Below are 20,282 nucleotides of genomic sequence, written 5' to 3' on the forward strand. Positions count from 1 at the left end.
GTAACTTTTCTTTTTGAAAATCTTACTTCCAGCATTTTCAAAAGCTTAATGCCACATGCCAACTTGAGTATATCGCCAATGTCAACACCAGTTTCTGTTTCTGTGTTTCTCTCCCTGCCTTTGTCACACTCCAGCACACAGAGACGAGTCCCAGCTTGCCACAAAACTAAAATCAAACATCATAAAATGCCAAAATCAACAGAAGTTGAATGTAGTTTGTTAAACTGTCTTAATCAAGTGAATTGATAAGTTAAACATATTGCCCCAATACAGTATGACTATGACTCATGTGGAAAGAAGACTATTTATTCTACTGTAATCTATTCTACTGTATATACTGTACACAGTAGAATAGATAATGCCTCAAATGCAAGTCTAAGTACACATGACCGGTACAGTGAAACTGTGAACTGCTCATAAAATCTGTTAAATCAGTTCTACACAGTTTATTTGATCTACTTATCAAAAACAATGTACCTATGACTATATAAACTTTTACAAATTATTGATGTCACATGATATTTACAGTCTACAGCCATGCTAGCGGCTCTGTCAGGCTGTACTTAGGCACAGCAGTGCTTTGGCTTAATGCTAACATCAACATGCTAATATGCTCACAATGACAATGCTAATATATTGATGCTAAGCCAGTATAAGGTTTACCATGTTCACCATTTTAGTTTAGCGTGTTAGCATACTAGATGAAAAAAGTTATTACAATTAATCCTGATAAGGACATGAATGTGTATACCAAATTTCATGGAAATTCATCAAGACATTTTACTTGAAACCAGAAATGTCAAGCTGCTGGTGGCACAAGGGGAAAAGTCTGGAGATCACCAAAATCAAGAGGTTTATCCTCTGGGGACTGTGAATGATTGTCCAAAATGTCATGGCTATCCATCAAATAGTTGTTGAGATATTTAACTCTGGGCCAAAGTGGTGGACCGACCAACCAACCATTGTAAGCCTCCACCATCACTACATTATTTCTACAAACACTGTACTTTTACACTGTTCACTAAACCAATGTGTACCAATTTATTTGAAAGAGATTTTTGAAGAAAATCGGGTCAATTTAAGAAATGAGATTCCCACTAAATGTATCATTCACTGAGTATCAAAATTCTAACTTTTATATTGAGGAGAAACAGTTTGAGTCGTCAGGCTGTGGTCATGTCCGCAGTATTTTTCTGTAGCAAACTGAATTGCAGGTTATGTACAATAGAAAGTTACACATGGGGAACATAGTGGAAACAAATTCAATCATCTTTAGAAGGTGACACATGTTACTTATTTACAGTACAGTAGGACTGTAAAAAGTTTGTCATTAAATGTGTACATATGTCATTAACCTTCACTGATGGTGAGGAGTCCATCAATACTCACTAGAGGACATTGCAGTCAACTCTGTATTGACTTCCACTTTCTGAAAACCCAATAATGTTACGCCTGTGTGCTTCAGGTGTTGAGTTTGTTTTCTTTTTCAAGGAAACAAATAAGAAACATTTGATTCTCACTCCACCTGTGGATGTACTTTTATTTCTCCTGTTAGTGTACTTTTATTGTAGAGCTGTTGAGGGTTTGACAACTTTTTAAACTCCTAAAAAATGTCAGCTATCCTTTAATTGGGGTGGTTGCATGTTTAATGAAATGCCTGTCTTTTTAATATTCATCTGTAAATAAATGTTAATGCTAATACCGAATGTCGAAATGGGAGTGTGGAAGTGGAATTACCGGATACTTTGGTAAAAACTAATTTGATGATGCCTTCAAGATGATGCAATTTGCATGCAATTCATAATAAGGTTTTAGCAAACTACATCGGGGTAACCAGGGAGAGAGACTGTAACAGGAAATTACCCGAAGTGTCTTTAGTCTCTTTCATACTGCCTTAATTTGCGCAGACCATCAAGAAAAGAAATACTGCTTAGTCTCTCTTTCGCTTCCCAGAATTTTAGAGTTAGGGTGTTTTCTTTTTAACCAAACGACAGCATCAGCACAGTAATTTCCAGTGGGATAATAAATCACCTCTACCCTGGAGACAGACACACACGGCATGTGTGATGGATAGCCTAGCTGTTAAAATGTGAAAACGCACAGTTTGGGAGGAGACAATACAGAGCCACAGTCTATGCCAAGAGGCATTTTGCCAATATGAAACTACCCATTATGATGAAAAATAATCTTTAGGGAAAAAGGTGATTTAAAACTATGTTGCTCAGGGAAACGACGATGACAGTGTGCCACGAGTTAAAAAAAAATGTTGGAGTATGCTGTTTGTGGCATAAGCACATAAAAAGCAAACTATGCGTAAACACAATATATTTAACTGAATGCTGAGAGGAAAGAAAAATGGAGAAGGAGAGGAACAAAAAAGTGGGAAAGTGCAAACAGGTTGCAGCGGCTGAGGACAAAAATATGACAAAAGAGGATGCCAGGTAAAACACAAGTGGGTAACGAGGCATGACATTAGGAGGTGAAAAAAGGCAGACCAAGGTAAGAGGAAGAGGATAAGCACATAAAAACTAGTTATGACCTATAATGGAGTGAGGTGATTATGTGGTTGTAACATCCTACTGAGCTGGTGGAGTTGTGGGAGGCTGCGGTGCAGGATGCAGGTGTTGGGGCGGAAAAGGCAGGGAATGTATCATCTCTTCTGGAGTAAATTGTCTGTGACTGCGTTGTGTGTCCATCATTTCTTTCTACAGTCTAATTACAGTCGGTTCCACCTGGCTACACTGCTCTGTCCTCCTCAGTGCAGAACGTACGGCTGCACTGAGATTCAGAGATAAGGAGTTGAAGCCAGGAATAATTGCCGTTTGGAATGTGGCTACATTTATTTATTTATTTGTTTGTTTGTTTTTTTTTCTCTATACATCTTAAAACTCACACACATCTGCATCCAACAAAATACTTTTCAGTTGCTGCAAAATCTCCAATAAGCAGGGTTTTTAAAATTAAATTTAGTGGCAAGAATCATTTTTAATTGGATAAAAAAGTCAGTTCCTAAAAATTCTGGTGATTTTTTTTTTTTTATTGAGCACCATTATCTCAGAGCTTTCTTCAGGTTTGGTGCAGAAGCTTTTTTCAAACATCAGCAGCTCCCTTTAAAAACTTCTTGAGATCTAACAGGAGTGCCTATATGATGCGTCACGATGAGAATCCCTGTCTTCTTCTACTTAATGAAAGGAACGTTCTTTTGTTCTTTCATCAAAATAATGATGGAGACTGAACCTGAATAACACAACTATGTGGCTCACTTCATCAAGCAAAAGATTCTTTCCCTCAACTCCTTATTTCTGTTATCATTACCCCTGAAACTCATTTTAAAGCTGTCATTCAGATTAATTCAAAAAGATTTCAGAAAACCCCCCCAAAAAATCATCATTAGAAAAGAAAAGAGGTTGTCTGAGAGAGATTAAGATTGGTAGGCAGAGGTGATGTCTTTGAAGTGACGGTAGAAACAAAAACAAAAATCACCTGTGCTGCCTTCAGGTGTTGATGCTCAGCATGACAACATATTTAAAGAAGCTGAGCTGAGAAAACACAGACCTACAGAGTCATTCAGACAGCAAGTGAGAAATGCTGGCACACATTTACACATGAAAATACTGTGGAAAATAATTAGTCATTATAAAAGCTTATTATTTTCAGACTTTTAGCCTAATTGTGCAACAGGGGGATGATACTCAGAAGTACCCTGTCTTTTGTGGGCTCATTAGTAAGAGAATGTGTTCAATGTCGTCAATGAAACCCCTGCCACCTCAGTTGAATGACAAGCAGTCCACATCAAAATGCACGGTGGGCATTTGCTTGACATTACTTTGGCAAACACCCTTCAAAAATAATAATCAATTCATTACAAACCCTGACAATTATGACTGAGTGTACCGATTAAAACAGTGACAGCTGACAGCCTTTTAGAATTAAGCAATAGCGTGATTTAACAAGACAAGTACGACATGTATACGTTATATTTAATAATCTGTCTAAAGCACTTTGTCAGTTTTCATTTGCTGTATAGAGTGCATGCATAAAGCAAGCAGCATATTGTAATGCTCTGAAATACAGAGCAACAGGCAGTAAATGAAGATTGACAAGCATGAAGCCTCCCAACTGTTGCTACCATGGCTGTCCATCAGAGGAGGCACATGCCAATAAATTTAGCAGCATCCTCTTCACCTCACAGGCAGCAGTTCAATAAGGTGACAGAATTACTAGCAGCTCAGAGTTACACCCATCTACCTCCAGACACTTTCGTGACAGGGAACTTTTAAGCTGTCTTCAAGAGTTGGACAAACACGTTATCTTACTGAGAGCGACGGCTCAGTACCAAACACCACATTGCTCCGTGCCACGTTTCAGCAATCCCAGTCACTCAAGAAGAACAAGGGAGAACTACCCCAAAAGTGAGCCAGCCTTCACAACATGGTGTCACTTCAAATTCAGATTGAAACTGTTCCGAGGCACTAGACCGAAAGCTACTTTTATGAAAGTAAAAATCCATTAAGGTAGCTAACTCGTCTTCTGAGGACACATCAGTCATCCCAGACATCCCAGAGAATCAGGAGACTACATGCAATGTATTGAAAAGAAATACCACTTAATACCACTATACAGTTAATGGTTCTTTTATACGTTGCTCACAATCCTGACAATCACAGTCACAGCCAATCAGTTTCTCAGCTGGTGGTTGCTTTGTAGCTCTTTTTTTGCTGATTCATTATAAAACAAGTGTGAAGTGAACATGCATTTGAGGTGTTGAGAACAGGCTGAGATAATGTTTCACGTGAAGGATGAAATAGCGTTCTAACTGTGGGAGGTGAGACAACAGAATCAAGTAAGCATTTTATAACCCGAGCTCCTCGCCTAATAAAATACTGCCATGTCAGACATTTATTGCTGTGAACCTTAAATTATCCACGGAGCCATTTGGAAGTCAGGTTTCCGGCCTGTGTGACATATTTTACGGCCTTCTCCTCCACTTCCCCACTTGGGAATTGAATTTGGTGATATTACACAGCACATGTGACCTGTATTAAGTTTGCGAACAAACAAATGACATTCTATTTTTGGCTACTAGGTCGGGTGTCGGTTATACCACTGTCCTGGTGCTGTGATTGTGTTAGCTCACAGTGTCTTTGCTATGTAACTGATCACAATCTGTGCAGAAAACAGACAAGGCCATTTACTGATCGTAGAGAACCTCAGTTTGTTATGAAACATGTCTTGGCTTAGACATTAGTTATGCTCAGTATTGGCCACCCAAACAGGGTAAATTGTGGCTTGTGTTGAAATCTTTTAAGAATGAAAAAATAACAAACAACAACAAACTAAATTATGCGTGTAATCACTGTGGAAATAGCGATTTTAGACAATGCAGTTTGGAAATGTTCCACAGGATCAATCTTGGTGTACAGTACTTCAACAAGAAGAGATACAAAATAAACCGAAAGCATAAATAACAAACTAACGAGAATCTCATTTCAGTTCTTGCAGTGTTATGTAAAATTTTCGTAATCTGTGTCTCCAGTCACGCAGAGTTTTACAGATTATGTGTCATGTCGAGGATACGACCTCTGAGTCTGGGGGAGGGGGGAGGTCATGCAAACAAACGGGTATGTGTTACTTTGTCAGTGGCAAAACAGACCTGTCAGGCATGTCATACTGCAATAATGTCGTGCTGCAACTAACGTGACTTTTATATCCTCTGTCCAGTCGAGTCCAATTAATCCAGTGGATGTGCAGTCGCTTAATATGATTCTATTTTCGGCTTCATTTTTCCTCTTACCCCCAATGTGACAGTGGTATATGTCACAGAGAGAAAGAGTATAACTCAAAGATAGATGGTTATAGATTTTATTAACTATGCATACATATCAGTTAGACTCTGCAACAGCCACTTGGACAGAGGACAGCTGCATCTCCTCCAGCAGTACTATATGCTCGCTCGCTTGCTCTTAACTCTCCTCTAATGAACCCACAATCTCCTCCTCTCGCTACCCTCCCTGCTTCACTTTCAAGGTCTTTTTTTTTTTTACCACCATCAATCTATCCCTTCCTTTAGTTTTATCTTGATCTGGCCCTGCTTTCCCACATCCACACTCTGCCTTCAATTATCTCGCTTCCTTGCAGAAACTAGTGAAATCCCACAGCTTTTAACCACTTTTGTTGTTCCTGTCCATGATACATTTCTTATCCATCATACTCGACCACATACCTATACTATGAGAATAACAAGGTATAGTAAGGGCATTTGATTTCAGACATGCTGAAATTACAAATTAAAAACACAGATGGATTGGGGCTGTTGGGGAATACACTGAATATTAGTCAGGGACCTTCATCTCTGCAACATCATGCCGTGAGTTTGATTGGAGCAGCTGGGTACAAATCTGCATCACTGTACATCATCATGGGCCGGACGTTAAATACTGAGAAATTTTTGACATTCACGTTCCTCTCTGCCGTGACTTCGCAAGGACAAATTCATGAGTACGGTTCAGTTGGCTCCCCGAGGCATTGGCTTTTACATTATGTTGTTCTAGTGAAGCCATTAACACTGTGTCACTCAGGCATTTCTCTGTCAATGGCTACGCACAGAGGTGGCGATCAGAAATCACATCAGATCAAAGCTCATTGTCTCCGCCTTTGTCGCTATCAGCGGCAGCAGAATCAGCTAGACACTATTCATTGCTACTGGTCTCACTGAAATAGAGATTTTCAATCTTATTGGGTCTACTAGTGTTTAACATATTGCAGTGAAAGGGAGACACACACAAACCGATACAACCAGGAATCTGTGTGAGACAGGAAATCAAGACAGAAATCCATTATCCAGTTAGTTGCACATGTTGTTTGATAATGAAAATGAAACTTTCATTGATAGTAAGTTGGACTGATTGAATTGTGTGATGGAATGTGTTGTTGCTGTTGTGTGCTTTATAAAGCTGAACGGTTGGGAAATACCTTGCAAAATCTTCTTGCCCTTAAAGAGCGAGACAGAGAGACATTTCACTTGCATTTATATCTGAAAAGGAGCAACTTGTCTTATCATTGCAGATGAAATGTGCAAACAAATCATCAGCAAATTAAGCTCAAGGAAATTAAGGCTAACTCTGACCTTCTGTTCACACAGAGCACAACATGATCAACGAGTAATTCATTTCCTAAAGAACTGAGAAACCAGGGAAAATCAGAAGATGAGTGGATGCCCAGCAAGTTTACCAGCTGTGAAAAGTGAGTCATCAGCCATCTGAACTGCAAATCAGAGTTTCATCCTTCCTACTGTAGATGTTATACAGACATTCACAGCTCCTCAAGTCTCTGAATTATTTGAAAGATTTCAGGGTCACATATCTCAAAAATAATGCAATTTTCTTCTGTTTACTTACACTAAATGCTTCTTAATTGATACCTGCTAACAAGCCAAAATGCAGTGGTAGAAGACTTATTCAGATTTTTTACAAAAGTAGCAATGCCACAATGTAAAAATATTCTGTTACAAGTACAAGTCCTGCATTCAAAATTGTACTTAATAAAAGCACATAAGCAGTATCAGCAAGATGCACTTGAAATATCAAAAGTAAAAAAGTACTCATTATAGAGCTGAATGGTCCTTGTCAGTGCTATACTACAGTATCATATATCATATCATTTGATAATGATTACTGATGGATTAACATGTACATTGCATGTACATGTACTATACTTCATATATAAACCAGTCATATGTTCTGTATTTAAAATCTTAATCTGAAAAGTAACTTATAACTATAGCTGTCAGATAAATTTACAATAAAAACTACATAAAAGTACAATATTTTTCCAATGGAATTAAGTGAAGTAGAGGTATGAAGTAGCAAAAAATGGAGGCACTCAAGTAAAGTGCAAGTACCTAAAATTATAACAGTGCTTGAGTAAATGCACTGAATTATGATCCACTGTTAAAATAATGCAGTGAAATGTTATGAAAGGCTAAGCAACACCAGAGCTGCAGAACATCCAATTTGTATAATGCAGTTTATGCTATTTCTTTTTTTACCTTTTCATATATAGCTGCATGCAACCTGAGTCTCTCACAGTGTGCACAGATCGAGCAGCTTTAAGGTCAGGGATGTGAAGAAAATCCATTTGGGGTTCATTTAAGGTAAATCTTTTATGCTCCATGTCATAACTTTGGAAAGCTAGTAATTTAATAGCTGAACTGCACGCTCCTCAAAACTCTCTCCAGCCTCTCTCCTCTATCACCCTCAATACATACGAGAGCTCTTGCTTTCCTCTCAATAGACTTCATCTCTGCTTCATACTGCAGTATGCTGTGTCCCTCAGTATTGGATGCTGACCAATAACACAGTCCCCAGCCCCATAGTGCTGATGGAAGACTTTCTGTGCCATCTGCCAGCCAATGTGAATTTGTGAGTGTGGATTCAAGTGCATCTGTAAGGTTATTTCTGACTAAATATGGCATTCAATATGCTAAGGCAGAAAGGAGAAAGAAGACAGAAGAAGAATAGTAACGGGCAGGAAAATGTATCACGAATGAGAGAGAGCAAGAAATGGTGGAAGATAATGATCTTTTTTTTTCCCTAACCCGCTACCATTCCTCACAGTAACAATGGGGAGAATATCATGAGATGTCAGAGACTGGTTTCAGCCTTCCTGCTGAAATCCACAGGGATGAGGAATAATCCATACTACTATTTAAATCTTGACTTTTAAATCAAATCATATGAATACTTCTAAATGAGCTGAATTTCGCTGGTATAAATGATTTTCTATTTAAACCCAATAGTACTTTGAACTTATCATGAATATTCAGACCCCAGCTTGAACTGCCCTCAGTCTCAATGGGTGAAGTGAAATGTTGAAAAGCAGACATGTTTGACTGGGCATAAAAATCCACTTTAACACAGCGTTAGCTTTTGCAAATAAACCAGGCAACACTTGCCTGCAAATCAAATGTTCAATGGACTCTTGATTTAGGGTCTGTTCAGGTTAATATTTTGGTAAAGCTCTGCCGGTTATGTCCCTGGAGGAACATTTAAATTAAGTGCATTAAGCTAAAGAAATCTGTGGCTAGCATAAGCATCTCCAGGGGGGAACAATTCTCTAGGGAGCTTTTTTTCTGCCAAAAGGGAATGGGCTGAATCAATGGAGTGTCATTAATTGCAGGACAGGGTGGTATTCTTGGCTCCAATAATTCACAGAGGAAATGGCCGTGAGCATTATTGCACCGCACAAATCACACTGGCAGTTAGCTTAGCTGATGGACAAGGGGCAGCCGGGCTTGAATGTTCCCGAGAAATGAACAAGAAATTATACATAAGAGAGAAGCTCCATTAAAGTCACACTGTCTGAATCTAATCAAAAATCTGAGAAGTATCGCCCACCTCTGTCCATTCTTCTGTCATTCTCACAGGCTCTGGCTCAAGGCCTGAACAAAGGCAAAGTAGTAATATAGAATAGCACTGGAAGCGAACAAATTAAATCACAGTATTATGCAACATAAATGGAGAGGAGAGACATGATAAAAGTTTCCACTAGGGTGAGGGGTAATATGGATAAAATCCTCTATCTAAAGCTTTTTACATCTCAGCATCAATATACAGTATACTTTCCCACTCACTTGAATGAGAAAGTGTGTCCAAACTTTTGACTAAGTAACATTTCTGGTAAGTCTGTTGATTAGGGCTGCAACTAATTACATTAGACATAAAAAGTAGCAAATACTCATATTTGAGAAACTTGCTTCTTGCTTGAAAAATTCTGATTAATTTTCTGTTGATCAAGTAATCGATACATAGTTTTAGTTCTACTGTTGATAAAAGGTTGATGAATAAAATCACCAGACAAGAATGTCTGTTTTTGGCTACTACAATGAATTAAATACCTGACCAAAAAAGTACATCATCATATTAAATCAAAAATCAAATAAAAATCCAACATTGCCATAAAGAAGTCCTGCTCACTGATTTGTAACATTGACCACAATGGCACACCTAGATATAATAAAGAGATAGATGCCATGGTATAAACAAGATGGGAAAATATCTCAGGAAAGACAGATTATTATTGTCTCACATTATATATCATCTTATCTCCCAACCTGAGTTTCCACGATGGCCATTCATCGAATTGTTACTGAAGATCTGTCACTGTCAGGATCAGCACACCAGATCCTCCACAAATTATAATATGAATACATGTACATAAACAACTTGGATGTCAAACAAAGCAGAGGGTAAAATGTGTGGCATACAGCAGAACCCAGCACCTCCATCTCCAATAACTCACGTTTATTTTTCCTCAATGCACCCCCAAATTGCTGGGATTCAAATTACTTATCACGTGTTCTCGTCTTTGATTTATAGCAAATGAAAGATGAAAATTGAACTTGCCTCATAGTTTGTTTAGTTTTTGCTCCAGGCAAAATAGAGAAAACCTCACTCAGAGCGGCTTATCAATGTTTGGAAACAGAGGGAGACATACTCAGCATGTGCGATCACTCATGCACCCACACATGTAGCGGGTACCTCATAAAGTAAGGCAGCTTAAGAGCCCATAGCTGCTCAGGCATAACACTTTCCATGCATACAGTTCGAAGAGGATGGAGGTAATGAGTCAAATTACTTAGCTAAATGGAGGGGTCTGGTGCTCTGGAGTATAACATTGTGGAGAGGTGACCTCAGGAGGCCCTGCACTTTACTCAGTCCTCTCTCTTTGCTGATGGGCAGGATTCATTGAGGATTTTATCAGCAAGGTTAAACAGGGTCTATCAATGGCTGGGGGATTACAGGTAACAGGCTGAAGAGGAAGGTATTAGCACAAAATGTCACTGCTGTCACAAATATGCAAGCTATTAAAATATTATAAAGGTATAATAAATATATATATATATATATATATATATATATATATAAATATATATATACACACACACACACATATATATATATATATATATATATATATATATATAAATATATATATATAAAGTTAAAATACTATAAAGTATTTTAACACTATAAAGGAATAATACATAATATGTGACCAGTGGGGAAAAAGTTGTACCAATTATTTCAGTTTTTCCACAGCAACATTAACATAATTACCACAAAAAAATTAGAACATTATTTCCATTGATGCAATGATTGAGGAGACAAAAGACCGACAGGGATAAAAGCCTGACTGGGGAATAGATAATTTAGAGCATTAACTTTATTGGACCTAAGTTGCTGTAAGGGTGGGGGGGAAGAGGGGGGGTAATGCAATCATTGGCTTTCTGTAAAGTCGAATGCTCTGTGGGTCTGATTTAAACAACCCCATTAGGGTTTGAAACACAGCTGGACAAGATGGATGGAATCTTAAACATGCAAGTTAATTGCTGTTAGCCATAAAGACAGATGATTCATCAACATAGATGTAGATAACATGACACAGTGGGTAGTAGATTAATATACCAAATACCAAAATCAATCACCCTGAGTCGCAAGCATGTTGCACATTTCTGAGTAAATTGTCGGCGTGATAGACAAAGAGACTGCAGCACTTAATCATGTCCTTCATGAAAACTAAATAATGACTAATGGCAAATTACTTAAAACATTAAGCTTTAAAGGTCGTACATGAGAAAAACCCTTGGGATGATTATGTTAATGAGAGCACATTTCCACTCTCGACTGCCTAAAAGTGAAGCCTGAACAGGTGGATTGATATTCCTGCTTGGAGCCAGACAAAGCAAAGAGGGCTAGAGGGTAAGTGTGAGGCCAGTTGCACTCAATAGGTGTGTGTAAGAGTGCCTGTGTTCAAATGTGTTTATCTGTCTGACTCTGTGTCTGTGTGCACCTGTATTTTATATCAGGGTCTGATCCAATGCCTCCGGACGGCGGTGCCATTTGCTCCCCTGCCAATCAAAGGCCGCAGCGGAATGCCAGTCCCTTAGAGTCCTGGTTTACAGGCAGCTTACCTGTATGTTAGTATTAATCGACTCCACACTGTGCTCTGCCCTGTAGCAGCAAAGTAACACAAAGGGAAGATTTCCCCACAGTAAAAGCAGCATTTATCAGTCGAGAGCGATAGGCAAGAAATATTCTAACTCAAGTGTATTTTGTTTAGTGATAAATATGTATAATCGGAACAGTATTTAATTAAAACTGCCAGGAGTATAAACCTTTAAGTTATTTTCAATAAGATGTTAGTGCTAGTTGATTCGGCAACACCTGTGATTACTGGTGGCAAAGCTGAGAACATTTTTATGTCCCAGATTACTGTTCAAATATTTATAAATTACTGGGGGCAGAAAACGTGCTTTGAGGAGCTATACTCTGTTCCCTTAAATCTGATGTCCTCTTCAGTGTAGCTGTACTTATATGGACACAAATATATTCCCCCTCAAAATAACAGGGACCAGCTGTTCTGATCTTACAGATTACATCATGAGTGACATATGCACATGTGCACATATTACATGCAATGTGCCCATGCTTCCACGCTTGTCTGTCAGATTTCATCCAGTATATGCATGCGTTGTTTTCCTGTGTCCACTGTGCATCTGCACACCTTTTGAATCCAGCACCAGGACACAGGTAACTAATGAGTGCAGTGTACATTTAATGGCTGTAACAGAACAAATGCCATAACTAGCATGAAAAGCTGGGTTTGACATGATCAAAATCTTACAGATTATAACTTTAAACAGATTGTTCTATAACATGAACATGATTAAATCAAGTTTTAACAAGCTTTTTCCATGAGAGATACAGGTTAGAGCATTATACATTTATCATCGTAGAGGTCAAACGAGCCTCTGCAGAAATAATGGCTTTTTTAAAGGACTGGCATTCTGTTAAATTAAGTGTCTATAGGTTGGACACCTCTAACATATTAGGTTAATGGAAAACACACCAACAGAACATGGCAGCAGTTACTGCAGCCCGGATTGTTCATACGTTTTCACACCCATGATCCACCTTATCCAATAACAAAGGTGAAATGAGAAAACAAGCGTGGGATGATACTGACATCATCTTTGACATTTACACTCATCGACTTGCCCACTGGATGTCTCAGAAAAGGCCACTTGATTGCAGCATGTAAGACATATAGACCTACTGTACACTGGTATTTTTTCATTCTGGCAATTACAAAATATAGTTCGTCTGCAGACTTGCACCTTGACAGAAGGCCTTTATATACTTCCATCCGTCGTGAAGAACTATTTTTTTGTTGCTGTTATATTTGATAGCAATTAGTCAAAAACCAGCAATAATCAAAAAGAGAAACTCAGAGAATGACAACAGTGCAATAAAATGCCTTAATGTTCGTCATGGAGAAATGCATCCGTCCCCATTGCATTGCTGATTCTGGCACAGATTAGCATAGCCTGTAAAGAATTGCTGATATCACTAAAACAGGCTATACTAATTAAAGCCAGAATCATCAATTCAGATCTTCAGACACCTTGACCCCTAAAAATGGAAGAGAGTTTTGTTCCAAGTGAAGCTAAGGTTAAACGAATCAAAGGTTAGCATTAGGAGATGACTAGATGAATACGAGAGCACCTGAGTAACTCCATATAAAAATGTAAAGAATAATAAAACTTTAAATTCTAAGTTAAATGTTACAAAATATGTTCATCACATACTATAAAAACAAACTTCTTTAGTCCTGTTAAGAGAAAAAGGGGAATTAAACAGTTCACTAAAGCCGGGTGTTGGAAATACTTCCAGTTTGCAAATCCCTGTTCCCACTGAGAATGTTCAGCACATGGTTCATTGCAGTGCAGAGAAGCACAGGAGCAGAGAAGGGGTCCACAGGACAGATGTCCCCTTGTTCTCTAAGCAGTCTTTATCACACAGAAACCATATCTGTGAATTATACAGCACACAATGCATAACACCACAACCAGTTCCTCAATGACACCCTGCCCATAATGGATGGCCTGTGAAGGGGGAATGAAGGGAGCATAGGTGAGAAAAGGAAAAGAGTATGAAGGGTGGGGGTGTTAAACAGGGAATGACCAACCAAGGAGAGAGTTAGAAAGGTACAGAATGACAGAAAACAAATTAACATGAACAAATGGTGAACTGTTTTTTGAGATAAGGAAAATGTACATTTTGTTTCAGACGTCAGTAAGAACTGCTCAGTGTAGACGGAGCAAAAATATTGCAGCTTTTTTTTTTTTTCATTTTCCACACTGAAGAATACAGCAATGATTAGGAAAAATGAGTCAAAAGCTCCAATAATGATGATGCTTTACTGGTTTCAGACTCTCAGACTTATACGTCAAAGACATGACATTCCCCTGTGTTTGCTTTGGTTTGCTCTTTGAAACCTTTGTGAATAAAACTCTTGAGAATACTCCTTATTTGTCAGAATTGTCCAACGAAATATTGGCACTCAGGACGCTCCGCTTAGAGGCCTCAATCCTTTACCGTCTATCTGTGTTTTAGCAAATGTGGAAGCTGTAATAATTTATCATTATAATGATACGGGCCTAAGATTCAGCATTGAGCAGACACTGTTCACAGATTCATCACCACACCATTATGACGCATGCCTAGATTTCTATCTATGACTTTGAAAAGCAAAAATTCCTAAGGGGTTGTGTAAACAAAATAATTAAAGCGGTATGACAGAAGGTCAAAAGACAAAAGGAAGAAAGTGAGTTAGCTCCTTTTCAAGGTTGTCTCAAAAGTTGCTGGTGGATTGTTTAATGACTTTGAGAGAAGCTGGAAAAAATTCATATTTGGAAACATGGAAAGAAACATGCCTGTCTGACAAATGCTTGTTTTACTTTTTGCACGTCTTCTTATTTGATCTGTTGCCACTGACAAATTAAAATACATCAAATATTGGTTGCAGGCTCTACTCCTTGTGTAAATGTGGCTTACACAGGTTGGTTTAGCACCAGAGAGAGAAGATAAGATTTCCTCCTGTATACTGTTATCACTGACCCCAAAGCCTGAGGATAATGTTGTGATATTTCCATTAAAAATACATTTCTCGTGTTGCTGTTCATTGAACCTTTATTTCCTTCACAGCGTTATCAGTCTAGCAGTGATACACTAGTGATGTCATTCTTGATCAAACTTGCATTATACATATATATATATATATATATATATATATATATGTATATATATATATATATGCTACTGCCCCAACAGATGGCTGCAAAGAAAAAAAATGTTGCCTGTCAAGAAATATTTAATGTTGTGTGAAAATAACCTCTAAATACAACATTTAAGAGATGCAGCTAAAGCCACGATGGCCAGCAAATGGTCAGTGTATAGCAGGTATCCATTAAAATTCCTGCAGTGTCTAGTGAGAGGTGATAGTGTGTAGGATATATTAAATATTGCAAACATGTACAGAGGTTAGACTACAGTGCTGCTTTCACCAATGCATTCTGCGTCAACCGGTTGACTGAAGAGCTGCATGACTTGAAAGCTACCATAAAAAATATATATTGATGCCACAGGAGAACAGTTGGAGAGATACATCTGGACATTGTCTCCAGTAGGTATGGGACTGTGTGTTCTGGCATAGATAATAAGAGAAGGGAATTTTGTAGTGGGAGAGAAAGGGAAAAAAAGAAGGGAGGAGAAAAGTCAAGTTTTTGTAGTTCATGTTTAGGTGTTCCTGCCCAGCAAGTTCTCGTCAGATTAGCAACATTGGGAGATGCGAGAGTGCACAATTTTCCTTCTAGTTTTCACGATGTACATTAACATAAAGAAATGGATGAGAGTGTGGAAAAAAGGCAGTAAAGCTGTAAGGCCGCACTTCACTTAAAATGTAAGGCTGGTGATATTCTACATTTTAATCAACAAATCCCGTTATACATTTCATCATGAAAAGACCAAAATCAACAATGAATTGATCCTGCCGGCAAGTGTTGCCTGTGTAGCCAAGGTCTATAATAGCTTATTCCTCTGTGCCAGTTTTTGTCCAAAACCCATTAAAAACACATCAAAAAGCTACACCGTTGTACTAATGACATGTTCATTCATTAAAATCAACATGGACTCTGTAGTTTATTTTAAGTTAAACCACATAGATCATCCTGCTGTAGTAAATGTTCAATAGCACATATTAATCTGTGGCTGGAAATAGTTCCCAATGAAGGCAGTATTTACTCTTGTTTGAATAACTTTTTAAAAAAGTATAGTGCTCAGCTGTTTTAGGAAATTATTGAGCCCTTTAAAAAAAATAAATTAAAAATTGTGACCAGTTTTTACAAATTTACATCTTCAGTAGAAACCAACGGGCTGTGAGCTGGCTGCCACAGACAGTGTAGGCAAAGTAAAGTATTAAGCCACAGAATAACACATTGTTTGTTTTGGTCTTTTCCTGGGATTTGTTGACAATTATAACAATATGGAGTCATTTTTTAGTCACATACATCCTCCAATCATACATGTCCATGTCCTATCTCTCTCAATAGGTGGTCTATATAAATATTTGGCACTCATTAAATCCTCATCGCTACATTGGTGCTTTCATCCAGAATTTTAACTCCCTTCACCTCCCCAGCTTCATCCTGTATTCATTTTCATTTGTACATGAATTCTGAATTTTATAGACAAATGACTATGTGTGCATGTTGTTCATCAAATTGTGTGTCTCAGGCTTTGCCAGCGAGATTTTTGGGCTCAGAGACAGTCAAGCTTGCAAAGATTTGTTCCAGCGGATCACATGAGCAGAGCCTGATCCACACTGCCAAACTAAACTGCACACTGTTGCAATAGATGGTTAAAAACTTGACGAGAGTGTCCTGACCGAAACAGAATAACATCGGACTTGTCCTTTCACCTACAGATGGAAGTTGAAAACACGCTCTGTTACAGAGAGAGGATAAACACTGAATTCTGACATCATTAGAACTAAGAGAAAAGCTTAGGAAGGTGTTATGTTACAGCTGTAAATGATAAAGATCATATTCATCAGATAAGGCAGAAGACAATTAAAGGGTATTGAGGGCACACAGTTTATATACTGTAGCTCATGATTTCTATGATAAAGGTGTGGTGATAAAGTTGGAACTCAGTCATAAGTATACACATGTGATAAAAATATCAAAAATAGAGAAGTTGGAGAGGCTAAGAAAGTCCCATGGAGTCCTAGTAGTATGGCTTTGTATGAGAAATCACTTTGAAACTACCTATATCAAGTTTTACAGACTCCTACCCTTGTGCACAGCCACAAGGGTAGCAGTATAGAGAGCATGCTATCAACAACATAGTAATGGAATTTAAAAGAAGCACCTGAAAGGCATAATAAGTGCCCAGACATTATAGGTACAGGTACACCAAAGGCATAGAGGATTAGTGCTGAGCAGCAAACGTCTGCAGCAGGAAAACTCGATCACAGACAAGAAGGATTGCTGTGAAGCAAACATATTAACAGGAGGAGGGAGCAATTTGTGCCTATAGCTGCCTTTAGACAAAGCAGTCTAGCAGGGAAGAGACTTGGCTACAGGGTTGTGCATTATGGCAGGAAACCAAATTAGACTCATTAGGTGCAACATATTATGTGCCACCATCCCCCCCAAAAACCTCAGCGGGCGAGTGAGTGAGTGTGAGACAAGACTGGAGAATAGAACAGAATAGAATAAATCATGTATAATTCTTTTACTAAATATTAAAACACCTGTTGAATCACAACAGTAAAATAGCCAACCACGAGGTATTTGTTAATATTTTTGAGATAATTTGTTTAACCCTACAAATTGCAGGGTATATCATTAATGTTTCTATGTGATAACAATAATAAACTGTGGAGAAACATATCTTGTTTTACCTCCTCAGATGATAACACGTTTGACATGTGTTACCATTATACAATCGCACTGTATTACAAATGTTTACTATAGACTGTAGAGTATCTATATGCATACTTTTTTGAGATAACACAGTGCTCAGTGTTCTGACTGCATCCTTGGTTGGCAGCACCTCGAGGCTCTGACTCTAGAATAAAAGTCATCAGAAACAATGTCACGATTGCAGCTGTGGTACTTTTCCTTTCTTTAACACCCACGGCTTCTTCAATCTGTCCCCAGAGGCTTCACCTCATACCCACAGGGCCTCTCCATGTCAGCAACCATATGTTTGTGAAGTTCACCAGTGTCCCCCAAAGCAACTAATGCATACGTCATAGACAGCTTTATACTATAAAATACAGACTGGAAAAGACAGAGCACTTATAGAACACAGAAGGATTTCTGGCTACAGCTGATACACATACATAAGAAGGTGTATGTTTGCTTTTAAGTATGTTTTGGTTAGTTTTAACACACTTTGAATGGCTTGTGTCCTAAAGTATACAGTTATTCTACTTTACATAAAACAAATCGAGGTTTACACAAAGCTTTCTGTAATATCACACATAAATCTTGATTCATTGGACCAATCCAAGATGCAAACATGCCAGCATTAAATATTTAATCATAATTGCAGTAATCCTTGTAATAAATTTGTTAAAATGTACTAATACTATATACTAATGTGCTATTGCTGGAGATCTAAATGATGTACATCCTGCAATATGCAGTAAGCAATGCACAGTATGAAAGGAGTGAACACCATACTGTTCACAAGAATGAAATGTCTCAAGCCAATCAGCAAGCTCGTTAAATAGTACAAACAAGGCATCTTTTTAAATAATATATAACAGCTGTATAAAGGATGATCCAAATCAGATCCTTTGTTTATAGTAATAAATTTTGCCACAGGTACACCAGCTCTCAAAAACGTCCCATTGTGCTCCAATAAAACACTGTAACTACTGCAAGCATATGGTGTGATGCTGTGAACAAGTGAGCTAAGGAGCGGCACAAAAAATGAACAGCACCAGCTGTTTCAATTAAAATATGAACACCGACAGAGAAGTACCATGCCTGTTAACAGCTGCAATTTGTTAAAAACTTCAGTACTGGAGTCAGAGAGGCTGCTCAAACCTTCCTGCCCCGACAGATCCAAACAGAAGCACTACATTTCAAATTGATATAAACAATGTAGAAGCTATGGGCACAAAGTAAGATACCATCAGGGGAAAACTGTAATGCATGTCAAATAAAGCTGTTACAAAATTTTTATTCAAGAGTTTTGCATGTAGGGGAGGCACAGAATGTTGAAATAAACAGTAGAATAAAAGGGCTCTGTCAAACTAATTTATTGTACACCTAATTTAGTATTGTTCTGCTGAGTTATGAACAGTAGAAAAATAAAAAAATCTCACATTAAGACTCGGCATTGGCAGATGCTAAATGTTAAATGACTTGGATCAGGTGCAAACATGATTTGCGCTTTCCCATAAAAACATGAATTATTGACAACTGCTCATATACTTTTAGCTGAAACAGAAAAACTATTAATAAAGACCCATTTGGCACAGCTGAAGTGTTTTTATAAGAGTGAAAACAAACATTGCACGCAATGTTCTAAAAATCCCTAATCCTGCAATAGTTTCATCAAAATACCATGTAGACAGTAAACACTTTAGTGGAGTGAGCTTAATGTAAGTGTGTGTGTGTATGTGTGTTCATCCATGTGTGTAGTGATGGACTTGTTATATTAGAGATTTCCTAACTTAGTCAAAGATTATTCTGTAATTGCCAGTATGAACCCGCGAGAACTGCTGCAGAATACAAAATAGGTTTTTATAAGGTTTGAAGTATTATAAATGCAGAATCCTGATGCCTAATGAAGTCCCAGTGGACTCCTCACTAGACTCACCTTTTGTTCTCAAAAACACTCCATCAGTCAACCCAGTATCACGCCAAAGTGTGTAATACACCCGCCAATCCATTAGACGATATTGTGTCAGTGTCATGTTTTGCCTCGCCTAGCCGTGAAAAGTACATACGTGTATGATGGTGCAGTACCAGCAGGGGGCGACGGCAGTTCGTGAAGTAATCAAAAAACTTAATCTATAGATTTGTGTACATGGACATGAATTTCTCTAATATTGCACCTCTATCGGCAGTAATCGGCAGGACATCATGACTTGTCATGTTTTGTGTATTACACACTTTGGCGTGATACTGGGCTGCATCAGTTCGACTTTGACAGACATCGTTAGGATTCCCAGCAAGAAACAAGACAAGACAGATTATGACACGTTAATTTTATATGACGCTTGTAAGATATTAAAGTCTAGCCTACAGAGTATATTCAGTCCTGCACAACTTAAGGATTCTTTATTAGAGTGCTGGTAGATTGTAGGGCAAACACATTTTGTATCTGTGCAGGAATAAAGAGTGGCAAGCAAAAGAAAAA

General features: G+C 38.1%; 1 protein-coding gene across 3 annotated transcripts in view; it reads right to left on the minus strand.

Moving 5' to 3' along the window:
* Nucleotides 1-20,282, minus strand: part of chrm3a (cholinergic receptor, muscarinic 3a) — a 121,255-nt gene that overhangs the window by 33,282 nt on the left and 67,691 nt on the right. The window lies entirely within an intron of this gene.

This window comes from Thunnus thynnus, chromosome 14 (assembly GCF_963924715.1).
Source record: "Thunnus thynnus chromosome 14, fThuThy2.1, whole genome shotgun sequence".
Lineage (NCBI taxonomy): Eukaryota > Metazoa > Chordata > Actinopteri > Scombriformes > Scombridae > Thunnus > Thunnus thynnus.